The 15,502-nt window shown below is 41.1% G+C and overlaps 1 long non-coding RNA gene across 3 annotated transcripts in view; it reads left to right on the top strand.

Moving 5' to 3' along the window:
* Nucleotides 1-5,498: 5,498 nt before the first annotated feature.
* LOC136995321 (uncharacterized) overlaps nucleotides 5,499-15,502 on the top strand; it is a 28,990-nt gene continuing 18,986 nt past the window's right edge. For 2 of the 3 annotated variants that reach the window (XR_010886893.1, XR_010886891.1), the window contains exons 1-2: nucleotides 5,803-5,905; nucleotides 7,922-8,015. This is a non-coding gene — a long non-coding RNA (uncharacterized lncRNA). Of the gene's footprint in view, nucleotides 5,553-5,802; nucleotides 5,906-7,921; nucleotides 8,016-15,502 lie in introns of those variants that run through there. The other variant, XR_010886892.1, reaches the window with a different exon arrangement.

A 15,502-nucleotide genomic window follows, 5' to 3' on the forward strand; every position in this document is an offset into this window, starting at 1 on the left:
GTGAAGCCTGTAAGGTGTAAGTTTATTTCAAACTAAGTTGAGGTCCTGAATGACAGAAAGTTGTTACAACTGTTACCATTTTAAGGTGTTGCGCTATTTATACCTGAATTCTGGCCCCTGTTTTGAAAACTTCCAGAAGAGAAATCTGAGCTTCTTACTGTGTGTGGAAATGAACTGAACACTAATTCAGTAGGTTTTTTGGAATGATGGGAAGTTTGGATCCGAGTTCCTTATTACCAGAAATGGGCCTGTATGATGACATTTCGAGTTGGACCGCATCCAAATTTCACCCTTCCTCAAATTTGTATTCTATTATCACAGTTATAAGAAGTCCACACTATAAACCAGAATTACAATTTAACAGTAAGAACAGTCAACAGACCTTCTTCACTGCGGCAAGTGGAACAGAAGACAGAATGTTGTATAGTTTTTACATTTTATAAGAAGCATGACTCCATGTGCACAAAAATGTCTTACTCCTAAATTTACCTTCCAACTTCCAGAAGTAACCATTTCCAGACTTCTTTGCCCTCTTCTGACTTGTTCATAATTGTTACCATCATCCCAAGATCATCAGTCTTGCAGACACCAAGACTGTTTCATGACAACAGCCTTTAGTACATATTACATTATTCTCACAGTAATAAATTTTGTATAAATAATTAATTCCTTTCATTTGGGTTGTCTTCTATTATACATAGGCCCCCATTTTCTGAGATTTGGGCCATTCAGGGTAAGAGTTAAATCCAACCTTGTGCCATCTATGTTATGAACTGAGAATGCAAGACCATTTAAAAATGAATATTCCAAAAGCATTTTACATATGGGGCTATTAGAGCTTGACAAAACAAATAGGTGAATAAGTTTTCTTTCCTACAATTGCTTACTCATACTTTACTGCGTTCTTTCCCCTTCTTCATAAGTCTTTTATTACAATGCACTGCAGAAGCAAATGCAGGTCCTTTGGTGATGACCTTAAAACGTATTGTTGTCTTTCTCCTTTTGGCAAGAATTCTATTACTTAAAAAACAAATAAATGTAATATTTTAAAATAGAACACATGGCTTCCTCTTGGCTCTCTTCCCAGTGGATTTTCCAAAGAATACTCAAACTGTGCCTGCTTTTAAACTCAATTAACAGAAATAATTTGTAGTTAAACACATCCCTTCATTCTGTATTTTTTCTCAAGTGAAATTCCAAATCAACTATAATCAGAGATGAAGCTTCAGGCCTGAAAAATCCTCATGCATCCCTAAACTTTAAGCAAATCCAAGTCTTGATCTTGCTTTGATCTCTGAAGTTGACTCCTGTGGAAAGTTTAATTCCAACCACAATTTCTAGACATTTGCAGATATGCACGCATGTATTAATATAGAGTAAATTCACTGTCATCCTAGACTAGAAAGGAAAGATGAATAGTCCCAAGAAATAATTCCATCTTCGCTCATCTTCAATAGTATGAAATATAAATTTATGTAAATTATATTTTTAAAAAAAAGTATGGCTTTTTTTCAGATATGCTAAACCCCATGAAACATCACCAAAAGAAGACCTATAAAATTAAGCTGCTCTTAAACAGAGCTCTAAATTACATAAAGGTTTACAGCACACATTCACTTTAAACTGGCACAGGCTTGCACTGACAGTGAAAGACATGACCTCTGCCTTGGTTATTCATTTCACTGTCTGCACCATGGTGCTGGCACCACGTTCCTGCAGCTGCACACCAGATCAGATCAAGAGGCTACTCCAGATTAAAATTAATTTTCTTTTGTTTTGGTCTTACATGGTAAGGTGAATTCTATATTTCCTTGCACATAAGGAAGAGTTTGGAAAAGCTAAATTTCAGGAAATTTCATGGAAATAGCTGCCTAGGAGGAGCCCTTCTCTCCCTGTTGATTACAGTGGGAGTCTGGGGAAACCAGGCTCTCTAGAAACTCCCTCCCCAGCACTGATTATAAAAAACAGAGTTTTCTCTTCAGTAAAACCCAAATACTTTTCCCAGTTTCCAGAGCTTAGAGAACAGCCTTCAGCATGAGAAATACAGGGAAAGCTGTCGAATTCCCCTCAGGCCAGGAAAGACTATCTGTTATGCAGTAAGAAGCCGGAATTAGTGCACACTGCAGCAGTAGGGTATTGGGGGAAGAGTCTGGCAGTCTCTCTGAACATGTGCCCCCTGGTTACAATCCACACCTAGAAACTGCTTACTTTTGAGGTAAAGGTCTTAGCTGTGGGGGGACCTTGTTTCACTTCCTGATGTCCTCCAAGAACCATCAGACCACTGCATAAATACAGGATTCAAATGGAGACAGGCTGGTGATGCTGAGGTTGGGTTTCCTTGAGCAGAGGATGTTTGTAACTCAGGTGAATGTGTTTTACTGATCCCTTCCTTGCCTGCAGCTTAGAGAACAGGAATCTCTTACAGCTCCATCAAAATGCTGTTTGCTCAAGCCAGAGCAGCTCATTTTAGCTTTGAATATTTTCCAGTTCACTCTCCAGTGCATTAATCAAGACAGTGGCTGTCACAGCGGCACCATCTCCAATTTCAGCTCACAGCGCTGACAACATGAACCCTTTTGCTTTGCCAAGGGAGCCCTCTTGATATATTCTCTCCCAGATACATCAAACCCAGAACCATTCACTTGGGTGGGGGATGTAAAATGCCACTGCTTTTATTCTAACACGGCTAGAAGTCTCCAGGCAGCTTCCCAGAAGCTGCATTGCAGCAATGCCCTTTCATCAGCTTGCAATACACACGGGCAAGTGTGATGAGCAAGGATTGCTATTTTTCATTGACAGGCTGATCTCGCAGTGCTGTGGAGCCCAGAAAGGCATTCCTCCGCTCACTGTTGCTCTCACATTGCATATCTCTTTTGACCCCAAATTCCCACTTTCCATTCACTGCAGTTTGCTTTACACAAATATAACACCCACCCACCAGTCTCTTCCAGATCTTGCGCTCTGCAACCATAATGCTGCTTTCAGCAGAATAAGGCGTAGTAGAGAGCATGTGGGATTCTCCCCACAGTGCTGGCACTGCTATGAAAAAGGTCTATATGTTATTGAGAATTATCACCACCAATAAACAACAAATAAATAAATAATAAAAAGGAATATCAGAAGGAGAAGGCTACTAAGTTAAAAAACAGCTATTCATTGCAGATATAAAGAGTGAATTGGAAGGAAAAACAAAAACAAAAAATCCCCAAGGAATGTATGAGGCAGAAATTAGAATGCCTTATCCAGGAAATCTTTTCTATTCCTTCCTCATGTGGGCAAAGCAGGCATTTCTAGATGCCCTGACTGATGTTACCTTTCAAGTTCATCAGTCAACAATGCAAAATCTCCTGAACTGATTAGATTTTTCAGGACTCAAAACTCAAAAACACTGACCTATATGGAATCCTTTCCAGAAAGCCCAAGATACGTTAAGGCACACAAAACACCATCTTCAAGAGCAGCATCTTTCAGCCACTGCTATAACAAAGAAATCTGTGACTAAACCGTCCTATGGCAATTTACATCCAACCACAGATTTTAACACATTCATTCGTCTTTTTCGTTCTGGCATCTCTGTTTTGGTGGAGAAAGGGTTCTGTGAAAAGTTTATGCTCTTTAAGAAGCTGGGGCCCCATGTACTGGAAGAAATTTTTATTTTTCTTTTGGAGACTTGAGATGGAGCTATGTCATGACAGAATACACAGCAAATGCATGAAAACCAAAGGGTATTTGGCTGTTAAAGGTCAAAGCCCACAGTCTTACATAGATATCTGTAGTCAATCTTTGCAGGATTGTTGCCTGAAAATGAACTTTAAAAATCAAAACAAATGTGTATAAGCAGAACATCACTAGATAAAAAAACCTCTAAAGGAAAGGGAGAAAGAGTCAGAATAGCAAGTAAAAGTAGGGGAGGAGGAGAGGTGAAGGGGTGTTTCCTGAAGAGAACAGGATTAAAAACACTACATTATCTGTGGATCAAATGTCAGCTCCTGGCTGGAACAAAACAAGGAGAAGATTCATGCTCCAGCTACAACCTTTCAGCACACCTTTGAGTAGATGGCTGAAAAAAACAAAAGCATTCCTAAATCCTTTAATATTTATATTATATTTGAAGAAAATGTTGACATGCTATTTAAGTATTAGCTTGTTAATATTTAACTAATTCAACCTTACAGCATCTCCATATTATTATTCTCATTAAAAAGATGAAGAAACGGACATAGGTGGAAATAAATGATTTACCAAGATGACACAAGGACAGTGACAAAGCCAGCATTAGACTTCCTATTAGCTCTAGATTCAATGCATTTGGCATATGAACCAAAAACATTAAAGCATTCACCTCTCCATCAGTTGACCCAGTAATTTAAACATTGTACCTTGAAATCAATCCTCACATTCCATAAAGTCTTTGAAAAAACACAGCCATAAACATGTTTCCAAAAAGTCCCCAGTACAGTTAAATTTGAAGTAGTAAGAATAGCGCTCTGCCCTTGAGAGGAAGTAAAAAGCAGTTCATAGCACTGCAGCTTTTTTTCTTTTTGATGTGAAACCACACTGCACAATACATTTTCTGTATGAGCAAGAGCAATTGTAAGTCTAAATTTTCATGTCAGGGTTTTGCTGCCAAAAAGGACTCTTAAATTAATTGTGCTACCAGAAATTTCCACAAAGGAATTCCAGCCCTGCAAGCAGGGATCATCCAGGTTTTCTGGAGGCAATGTGTGACAGTTTACAGTGATGCTGGGGTACAGAAGGTTAAAAGCAAACAGAGAAAGCGCACCTCACTCACAAGCTCCTGATCAGGACTTTTGATTCCGTGAGTTCTGCAGGGCAAACAAATTCCAGGCAGCTGTCCCCCTCCTGAGAGGCACAGAGAATTTAAAGCTCAGGAATCGCATATGGCATCACCATTTTGCACAGCATTTTACCCACACACAAGGAAACGGGATCCCTAGAAATTTACAACCCACAAAGTTGTCAGGGTAAGGAAAATTTGCTAGTGTCAACAAAGCAATGCAGTCGGCCAACACACATAAAATAATAGCACAGGAGTAGGCCCGTGCCACCCCAGCAAGGCTGCTGATTTTTGCTGTCCTACCTACTCTAGGAGACAGGAAAAAATTAAAATTAAAAAATAAAAAAGCAAGCAGGATTAGTCAAGCTAAAAACTGGACACAATGGAAAGATAAAAGGCCACTGCATCACAGGGGGTGGTGAAAAAAAAACAGCAGTGCGAGAAAAGCACTACTGTTCAACAGCATTATTCCTGTTATAATTAATATCAGGTGAGGGAATGACATCAGTTGGTGCAAGCCTGGAGGAGGAGGAAGATGGTTTTTTGATTATTAAATTAAAATTTATATACACGAAAGGGCCCGGGGCGGGGCAGGCCGCGCCCGGCGGGGCGCCCAGGGGCCGCCAAATGGCGGCCGCGGGAACCCCGCCCTGCCGCGCACGAGCGCGGCTGCCACAGCGGCTCCCTCCTCTGCGTTTCGGGGGATTTCCCCCCACTACCCGCCTCACACCGAGGGCGCGGGGTGCCACAACCGGTAACGATACCCCCGCCGCCAGGCAGCCCCCCCCCCGCGCAGCCGCCTCTCCGCACCGCGCCGCCGAGGGGAGGAGGGGAGGAGGGGAGGCGGGGTGGCGGGAGCCCACCCCCGGCGGAGGCGGCGGCGGCTCGGCGGCGGGCAGAGGCGCTGGGCCCCCCCGGTAAGGCGCCGCGGGGGAGGAGGGCGGCGCCGGCGCGGCGTGGCGCCCCCGCTCCCTCACGCCCCTCCTACCTTCCGGACGCGCAGACGTGGCCGAGCCGGGGGGGGGCCTTCAGCCTGACGGCGAGGGGAAGCCCGGGAAAGGCGGCGCCCGTAGGCGCGGGCGGTTGGTGCAGCCGCCGCCCCCTGGGGTAGGACAAGCCTCGGCGGGATTTCGGCCAGGAGCGAGAGCGCCCTGTGCGAAAGGCCCTCCCGTTCCCCCCCCCCCCAGGGCCTTTCCCGGCGGGGGGCGGCCGTGGCGGGAAAGCCGAGGTGCGGCGGCCATCTTGAGAGCCTCGCGCTTGGGTCCGCCGTTGCTCCCGCCGCCCTGATCGGTGGCCGCTCCGGTGGTCTTGGGAGCCCTTCTCCCTCCTAAGCAAGCTCCCTTCCCTGTCTGCCACGCGCGGGTATCGTGAAGCAGGAGGCCTTTGCTTCCCGGGTGTATTTTTAATTGAAAATTTGTAAGGAATCATTGCATATGGATACGCTGAGAGTTACAACTCCACGTTCATTTCTATAGCAACACATTGATTTTGCAGTCGCTTTGTGCCCTCGGGTTCGTGACATAAAATAGAAACGGCAACTGTTACTCAGTCGTAAGCAAACCAGAGCTAACCTGAAGGGGTTTTTTCTTCCCAGGTTGGATTCACTGAGGCACATTTACCTGGTAAAGTTTATGTGGTGCTATGTGAAACTGAGCCCTCGCACGCTTTGAGCTATTCTGCCCAAACCTTCCCCGTGGCCACAGGGCAGCAAGGAGCCTGGCTAAGGAGCCCTGCTTGAGAGGCAGAACACAGCTGTTGGGGCTATCTGAACACAGAATTTGTTCAAATTATATTGCCCAAGTATTTTTGGGTGACAGCAGGAGATAAATTCACATACATTCCTGACTATAATTGCATGGGTTACTCTGGAACATGAGGCTGTTCGAAACTTTGGGGACTCTGGGCTACATTCACTAGAGGGACACTGGCTTGGCTTTGTGTCACTTCACTCTTTGGCACTGTGCCATTTAAGCATATGGCTGGTCAGATCGTCAGTAGAGGTGGAGTGGAAAAAAGCTTTTCCCTTTCCATATTAGTACCAAATTTTTAAAAACTTAGAGCTTGGAGATCCACCCATGTTCAAACCTGTCTTCTCCCAGTTTATGGCAGAAGATTGAAACAAATACTCAGTCTGCAGCTGCAGAGCTATGGATAGAGTGCTGTGGAGTGCAATACCTTTCCTGTGCTTGTTTGGATTGAAAAAAGACTGAAGGTCATTCAAAGTCAATGACTGTATGATATAGCTTACCTCTTCACCTTTGGTAACAATAGATCACATCTATTTTATATGTGGAAATCAACACAGATCTAGTACTTTCTCTATTCATACATTTTCTAATAAACATTTTAAATATCTATGACATTTTTACAGCGTGTTAATCCTTGCTTTCATTTTAGATTCCTGATTTGTTTTATTGAGCGGTTAAAATTAACAAATGTTGGATCAGCAGAAGCAGTTACTTGGTGCATATGTTCTCTAGGGCTTCTAGCAACATTTGTTAAGCTTGTTTTAAAAAAAATGCTCCCCATGGCATCTGAGTGGGCAAAACAAGCATAGTGCTCAGCTGGAGTAAACACAGCCACATGTTGCTGTTTACCACCAGCAGAAGCTTATAGAAAAGTAGCAGTAACATTGGGTCATAGTGACACAGTTGTTCTCAGTAGGATGTGTGATCCTTCTGTTTTGCTCAGTGTCAGGGTGTGCATTCACTACACTTCAAGAACAGTGTGACCCAACTGGGGAGAGGTCAGAGGAGTCCAAAAAAAGATGAGAGATTTGATATGTGAGGAAGACAAGATCAAAATAGAAAGAATTGGGTTGGTGCAGTCAAGAGACATATCAAGTTACTACATTTCATTTTATGGTATCTAACACAGTGGTTCTCTTTGTTGTGACTGCAGATTAAGAACGGTTGGCACATTTAGATAGGAACCATATCCACAGTAATTTAAGTCTGTCCAAATAGAGAAAAATATCACCATCAAAATCTCTAAAAGGCACTTTTGTCCCTAACAGCAAAAGCCTTTACATTTTAAAGGTTAATGAGAAGTGAGAAAAACTTTTCTGACATGTTAAACAGAACACAAAATTTTAAAAAATGCAATTATCTTTTATTATTTCAGAAACCAGATCAAAGCAGTTAATGTTACTCAGCAGCTGAAGAGAAGATTTAAAGAGAAAGGATTACAAGTAAGTTGTGGACCAAGTTCATCCATGGTAAGTCTCAAAGGGTTCTCCAAAGCAGTGATCCTGTTTCCAGGAGATCCACTAAACTGGGAAAAGCAAGCCTCATATTAGAAGGCTTAAATTCATTATGCAGGAGCCAGCACATCTCCTGGAGGCTTGATTGCAACCTGAACAGGGTTGAAAACCCTTGATCTAATCAGTCTGCCAAGGGCACACTCAAAGCTGGGCTAGCCAGTGGCGCAGATCGCAGGCTTAGCAGTGTCACTTCAAGTGCCTGTAGAGCATGCGCTGTTCAGGTCACGCAGCAAGAACCACCCTGCCTGCTCAGGCATGCGCTGCTTCCTCACACAGGCTGCGAGAATGGAGCAAATGCAAAGGCTCCTAATAATGCCATCAGTAAAAATTATTGCTGAACAGCTACACACTTACGTTTAACTTTGTCCAAAACAAATTGTGTCAAACCAACTTACCCTTCCTTGTCTCAGCAGGTAGAGCTGGATATGCTATATCGTGACTTCAGGTAGGCTTTTTACGTAGTCCTGCAAAGCAAACTGAGAAAGGAAACTGTGGTCAAGATGAACTTACTGAAAAGGGTGATCAGAGGTGAAAAGTGAACTCGGAGTAGTTGACTAGTGGCTCACTGTCAAACAGGGAGGACGTAGCACACATGGCCCTGCAAAAAGCTGTCCTGAGTGCAATTACTCTATACTGCCATTAGTCATACAAGAGTAGGAAGCACACTGTCAATGAATCTGCGGACAGCTCAAAGTTTGCAGGGTTTGAAGCACTGTGCAGAAAAGGATTAGGATTCAAAATTATCTTGACAAATTGGAGGAATGATTTGAAATCAGTAATATTAAATTCAGTACAGTGGAAAGTACTACATATGTGGAGGAACAATCACACGCACATACGTGGAATATCGAGGAAGGAATCTGGGATGGGGTAAGAGCAGATGACAAACCAAAGATGAAACAAGGTAACACCATGACAAAAAAAAAAAAAAAAAGCAAAACTTATTCTGCAATATTGTATGCAGGACACACCAAATGATCATTCTGCTTTATTTGGTGCTGCCAAGCATTAGCTGGAATATTTTGTCTTGTTTTGGACGCACACTTAGAGATTGTTTAGAGACAGTTCGGAGAAGAGCAATGAAAGCTGCAAGAAGCAATGGAATTAGTTACTCTACAAAGAACGTGGAGAGTGAGCATCAAAGCAGTCTGCAAATAGATAAAGTGTTCCAGAGAAGAGGAGGCTCTCCATGTCCAGTGCATGATATGACTAGGAACAATATTTATTCACAAGTTTAAGACAGATTTTAGAAGAAACTTCCTAATTGTAAAGACAGTTAAAAACCACCAGTAATAGGCATTCCTCAAAGGCAGCTGTTCCAGTTCTGAGGAACTGTTTGTTAAATATCTTTGGGTGAGATGATCCAAGTTTACTTGTTCTTTTCTCAGAGCAAATGAATATATATTCTGACTACCCAAATTTCCTTTAGTTAACATTTCTGGTAACAAGCAAAAGCAAACACACAACAGCCTATAAAACTGCAGAAATAATAAGTACATCTAAATTATTTTACAAAACTCAGTTCATGCAAAAGGGTTTTATTATAAAAAATACATTCAGTCATTATTTATATAAATCTGTTAATACTTTTTAATTTCCTTCAACATTGTAAGCATGTTGCTATGGATGATTATCTAAGCAAGTGGCAATTAAAGAAAAATGTAAAGAGGCAAGTTTATTCTACTGTCTTTGAACAAAACATCTTGGGACAGGAAAAGCCTCCCAATATCCTTTTCAATTCCATCAGTTCAGGACTGTGAAGAGATAAGAGCATTTAGGCACATGCTTAACCGTAGAAGCAGAACAGAGCTTGCCAAAAAGCAGGAGTTCCAGGCAATAGGGAATTTTCAACATTTCCCATGAACTAGAAACTTCAAGAAAAAATTGTTTCAGAAATGCTGAAATAGGGAGCCATTTTGTTTCAGGAACACCCCGACCCTGCTGCTGCTGAGATAAATAGTCGTATAAATTTCCTTGAATGCAGCAGAGCTCCTTGCATTTCGATCTTCAGCCTGGTGTGCCAAGTTTCCCTGAGTCATATGCCCTAGATCCAGCATCAACAATTTTGAGCGCCGAATTTCAGCTCTGCAGCAGAGCGCCTAGAAGCCCTGAGCTCTCAGAATTGCCAGTCTCCCTGCAGGAATGCTAGGAACCAAACTGTGGCAGAGATTAAACTCTTGGAGTCTCAGATCCTTGTTTAATGTAAAAAGCCAGGAAAGCTTGGCTTGGCTGGCTGTCCCAAAGCCGCATTTCCTGCTTCTTCAGCTCCAAAGTACAGCTACAAGATGGATTATCACAGGGCTTGGAAGTGAAGGAAAAACTGCCAGGAATTTAGGCAGATTCATTCAGAAACCCATTTAGGATTTTAAGAAAATTTGCTCAACAACGAATGTTTCAAAAGAAACATTTTGTGCATAAAATAATCTGCATTTTCTGATCAGCTGAATTACAGAGTACTGCAGGTATGCAAGAACATATGGAGAGAAATAAATCTGATTGTGAAATGAGTACCTGTCATATGCTGTACCTTTCCATTTCAATTATAAATAAAAATAAAGCAAACCTCTAGCACAACCCAAGTTAAAGGGCAGCAGCAGAACCAATTTTAAAAGTAATTGGTTTTCAAATTAAACCGGCACAATCAGTGTATGGATTTTTCTCCCCCAAGTGGAAGATACAAAGTTTGAAAAGATTCTGTCAAAATATAGCTGTGCACCAAGCAGAAACCCACATGATCTATATATTTTCATTTTGACAGTCTATTAATGGGAAGAAATGGTACAGGTCAAAATTTTTATATGCTGGCCAGCAGTTACCATAAAGTCAGCTATGAATGTTTCACAAGTAAGCTCTAGCTATACGCTATTTTCTTTTAAATTAACTTCACTATGAAATTAAGTTTGGGAAGATTTATACCAGCTTCCAAGTTTTGCAGGAATTAGTTATCTGAGTTTTAGGCTGTACACTGGAAATCGGTATTGGAACCTTTTAAGAGCCACATCTCATTTCTCAGACACAATAGATAGTAAATATAAGGCAGGATCTTGAAACCTATATTTACTTTATGCCTGTGCCCTTTTCTAGCTTCCCTCAGGCAATAGTAGGATTTTTGCCTACATAAGGAGTTTGGGAATTTGTCCAAACCCAGGACAGCTGAGGAGATATGAGAAAGAGTAGAAATTAAATTAAATTAAATGGGGAATTAGCAATAAAGGAAGGAGAAAAGGCATTTGAAGGGAAAAGCTGGAATGACCAAGGAAAGAACAAACATTTGTATACCTGATGAGAATTTTTCTAACCTGGTAATCTTGACATACATCAAAAAGAGATATTTTTCTTGTGAGGCCACATGGGAAGGAATGGAAGAATTTCATTTTCTCACTCCTCTCTCTTTCTAGAAACTCTCCCTACACAACCATCCCAAGTGAATTGCCACAACCCTCCCTAACCTATGTCTGTGAATTGCTACAGAAAAGGGGAAGAGAGAGGTTAAAAAAGCTAGGGGGGATAGCAGGTAAAATAATAAGTGACAGTGAGGCAAAGAGCATACTTTGACGAGAGTATAAGGATGTGACTTGTGGCATACATGTGAGAGAATGAAGACTGAGGGCTATAAACACTGTGTGGGACAGTATCTCTCCAGGGCTGAATGGAGGGGGAGCTGTAGGTGGGAGCTTTCACCTCTCTCAGCTGCAGAGGTCAGCAGTCCGTGCCAGGGACATCCCCTACCACAGTAGAAAGGCAGAGAAAATTTGGGAGAAGTTGTCTCAGGACCTGGGAAGCAGCAAGAGGTGGCAGAGAGTTTTAAGACTGAAATTTATTCCAGTTTGTGTCTATGTGACTGTCATGCTTCTCTCTTTCTGCAATAACTGCTGAGGCTACAGCGAGTCAAGACCTGGGACTGGAACCAGTTGTGCTTGCTCAGTTTTGTACTTCGGAAGAACATGCGATACTTACCCCAGTGTGCACTCACTGCAAGCTCCCCTTTTCCCTGTGTTGTCCATAGGTTTTCTGCCAGTCTTTGTAATGCAAGATAAATATTACAGCTCACTGCAGTTTTAGAGACCAAGTGGCTGGATTGTGAATATATTTTTTCCCTCAACAGTATGGATGCACTGCAAGGGTAACACCGTGATCAATATAAATATTTCCTTTAAAAACAAGTGTCCTGGCCAACACTAACAGGCTTGTGGCACTGTCAAAGCCCCAGCTAGATGGAGGTATCACCCACATAAACATGCCTTACCCATCCACAGGAGGGCCTCACCATGGTCTGAATATGTTGGAGAAAACATGCATTTCACTATCCAGGACTGAGTCTAAGCAGATTTGGAAAGTTTAGCTATGGAGGAGGTGGATTAGAAAACACACACATGTACATTAGAAGAAAAAATATATATATTAAGCCTCTGGAAAGAAAAGGAAAAGAAGAAAAGCTGCCAAAAAGCGTACAAGATGACCAGGTCAGTCAGGCCTTGGTCATTTTTTGCACTCTGACTTTACTTCAGCACTTCGGCTCTGGGTTCACTAATCTCCATTACACACTGTCTGCAGCTTTCATTTTCACTACTCTTCACATGTCATAAATAGCTTTTCTCCCTGTCCTTAGCCACAGCAACAGTATCTCCCCTCACCTCTGCTGTCATCACACACTGACACACTTAGATTGTCAGGCCACGGCCTTCTCAGAGAGCATTTCTCTCAATGCATTTATTTTGCATTTGCTTTGGGAAATGACAGTGCTCATGTTCACAGTTAGCCAGCTGTGACCACTTTTCCCCCATGCTTCTCTCCAGATTTCTCCAGTTTGTACTCACCACAGAGACAAAGAATTTGGAATTCTTTGGATTCATTCATTCATTCATTTGGATTTGGCTCTGGTACCTGCAGATGCAGTGCTTGGTTTGAGTTGGCTTTTTTCAGACTTTATTAGGATCACGTGAAACAAGAACTTCAAATTTTCTTTGATTTTTAAAGAAGTTTCTCACTCACTCTGTCTTTCTGTCAATTTTATTTTTCTTCTTTACTTGGTTAGGATATAAAACATGTCTTAGCATAGTAGTGTTAGAACAGCCACAAGGAGTCATTATGTTCTTGCCAGGAAAAGCATCTTTGTACTGACATCTGTGTTCAGAAAGTGAACCTGACAGGAGCATCAGCCCTAGTACTGATTTCCGAATGCCCAGCACCTTGCCAGTGATTTACTTCACTGCCAGACCAATACAAAACGCTTCAAGATGAGCATTTTAGTCATCTTTGTATTCCATTTGCACTCATGTCAGCCATTATACACATTTGACACTGAAGGAGAGACTTGTCTGTTTTATGGGAAGTTTTCAATGTGACCAAATTATCTTTCTGAAATCTTCATGTTTGTTTATCTACAGCTAACCACCTTGACCCTGTTACTGTTTTAAATTCAATATAGTGGTAGCAAAGTTTGAAATTACATTAAGAAAATGTCAATAGTGAAATTAATATTTGTAAATTGAAGTAAGAAAGCATTATAATTCAAAAATTATTAGATTTATGTGCTGTGTTAACCTTGCTGCATTCCAGAAAAATATAATGAAGCATTTAGATTATTTGCTTATCAGACTTTTTTAAATTTATTTCCAGCACTTTTTCACAAAATCTCTATGCCCACTTAAGTCAAAGGTACACACCCCAGCCAGTGTAAATACTGCAGCTTTTCTAGTCCAAATACAAAGAAGCAAGGCTGATAAACACAGGAAAGGTAATTTTAGAGACTACTATTAAGAGTTTATTTTTTCATAGCACTACATATAAAGTCATGAGAGCTATAGCATGCAAAGACAAACGACTGTCCCTGCACCAAAGAACTAACACTGTAATAAGAAGGGTTTCTGGTAAAAATTGCTGGGTTCTTTTGAAACTGAATGTTGCAGTCACTTTCCAATACAGTCTTTTTACTTTTCTACAGTCCTAAGCTCAGTAGCCATTCTCTCCCTAAAAATCGCAGACAGTGTCATTCTGCCTTTCATATAAAATTAATCCTTCATCACTTTGACACTATTAAACTTACCAAAAATATATTTTGAATCTTACAGGAAAACATTCTTGTTTGAATACAAGAAGAATATTTAGAAGGAAAGGTTTTTCAAGCATCTTTCCCAGAACATGAGCTCTGAGATTGCAATAGTATATTTAGTCCTATAAAGTTAGCATATTATCGCAATATCACAGAAGTATCATAAAGAACTATTTAAAAGCTCTCAGGTTCTTAAATAGGAAGAAAGTTGCTAGGCAAGACTTCCAAAAAAACTGTGTACCAACATCCTTGATTTTGATGGGACAGAAGCCCCAAAATACTTTTGAAAGTTCCCCTAAAGACCTATCTGCAACTTTAGGCACCAGATATTTCAGAAAACCTCCCCTTATGCTTCATATCACTTTCCATTAAAACAGGAACAAGCCAACTTAGGAAAAAAGATCCAAAAAGTCTCCAAAGACGACATTATTTTAGGTCTTTTTTTTTTGCCAGACTAACTCCAGTCAAGTTTATAAGTCGCTATTTTCCTTAAATAATATGTCAGAGGTTACATCCCTGCAGACTTTAGGATTTGATTTTCTTCTCAGTTATAACAGTATAAATCACAAATAACTCCACTGACCTCATTGAAATTCTAAGAGTAAAAGAATGCAGAACTGGACTGTTGGTGTCTACTCAAAACTGCCTTTATCTGTTAGTTGCTATGTGTATAAAAGAGACCAAAGTTGTGCATAAGGATAGAAGCAGAACAAACAGAAGAACTGAACAAGTGCAGAAGCATTCGAGGTGACACACAGTCATGACTCATTTTGCAAATAATTTCCACTGAATGAGAGGGAAAATTTGGACAAAGAAAATAATTTTCTTAAGCTTAAATATCAAAATATTGAAGGAATAAAGCAGGTTATCAGTTAACCAGAAGACAAATAAATGTAATAAATTCTGACAAAACTGACAACATTGCTGACTTAAATTTAAAGAACATGGTATACTCAAGGCAAAATTGAAGAAATCTAGCTACTGTTAAGTTAATATTACTAGCATATAGTAGCTGCTGTAACTCAAAGATTTCCTATCCAAGTGGTATAAAAGAGAGAGATCTAGTTGTCTGAGATGCCGTGAGATGGCCTAAAGAGACTCCCTTTCGCAGGGGAACTTTAAGCAGACATATATCTGATACATTCTTCTTCTATGCCAGTAACTCACCACTTTCCAACTATAAAGAAGCAGGAGGCTTCCTAGGGATATTTTAAAGCATGATATTAGGAACACCAAGTAAAAACAGGTGTAGCCACACTTTTAAAGGGACTCTATGCCAGTAGTATAAGTCAGGTGCATTACTGCATAAATTTATTTTGCACCAGTGTTGGGGTTCCTTTACTTAAAGAGCTACAAGTGGCTGTAGCCATCCTTCTCTGTTACAAGTCAA

This window comes from Apteryx mantelli, chromosome Z (genome assembly GCF_036417845.1).
Source record: "Apteryx mantelli isolate bAptMan1 chromosome Z, bAptMan1.hap1, whole genome shotgun sequence".
In the NCBI taxonomy this organism is placed as follows: Eukaryota; Metazoa; Chordata; class Aves; order Apterygiformes; family Apterygidae; genus Apteryx; species Apteryx mantelli.